Source organism: Limulus polyphemus, unplaced genomic scaffold, assembly GCF_000517525.1.
Source record: "Limulus polyphemus unplaced genomic scaffold, Limulus_polyphemus-2.1.2 Scaffold2026, whole genome shotgun sequence".
Classification (NCBI taxonomy): domain Eukaryota; kingdom Metazoa; phylum Arthropoda; class Merostomata; order Xiphosura; family Limulidae; genus Limulus; species Limulus polyphemus.
In genome coordinates, this window is record NW_013667636.1 from 133,511 (window position 1) to 134,507 (window position 997).

Below are 997 nucleotides of genomic sequence, written 5' to 3' on the forward strand. Positions count from 1 at the left end.
TGTTAAAAATTAATGCCGTGATTTTTCTTATCAATTTATTTACAAGTGTACTTTTGAAATATTTTTATCACTACTGTTATAAATTTACTTGTCTTCTGTGACTTGAAAAGGTAATAATTTTTTCAAACAAAGTTTTCAGTAGTAACCTCATATAACAGGCCCGCCGACAGGGGAGGGCAAAGAGAGCAACTGACCAGGAGCCTTGGCGAATGAAACCTGGTTATGCCGTAAAGCCCGCAAAGTATCTTTAGGCTATATCTTCATTTAATGATAAAAACCGTAGTTTTTTTACTTTTCTTTGCATATAGACGCTTGATACATTAAGAACGACTTAAATAATAATTTGAGTAATAATTAATATGTATTTGTTACTTTATAGATTTAATAGATATTTGTTGTTACTTTATTACCGTTTTTACACTTATACTGTGAGGTAAAAACGGCTACTACTATGATTTTGTCTGGTTTATGAGCTCGTTGCTGTCCTAATTTAGGATCTTCTTTTTAATAAATTCTTGAAAATGTTAAAAAAAGAGAGAGATGATGTTTGCCCCGGAGCCCGTGCTGGCTTTCGACGTTCCTGATGATACAAAATAGAAATTAGTCAGTTTCCCTGTTCGTAGACAAAACAAATGGTCACGCAATATTTAATCTACACGTATTGTTTTATTAAAACAGTGAGCAACTTTGTCAACACTTAACTAAATATATAGGTACTAATTTAAATGCCCGTCAAAAATGACGGGAAACCATTGTTGAAGGATTAACAAAAATTTTAGAATTTAAGAAAAACGAAACTCTGGAAACCGGGTTTCGATACCCGTGGTGGGTAGAGCACAGATAGCCCATTGTGTAGCTTTGTGCTTAAACTACAAACAATCAAACAAACTGTACCTCCAAAATGTACCAACTCTTCGCTTATTTTATTAGTCTGGAAGTAATTCTTTAATCATCACATTTGTTGTAAAAACTACGCAAAAAAAAATTAAATGTTATC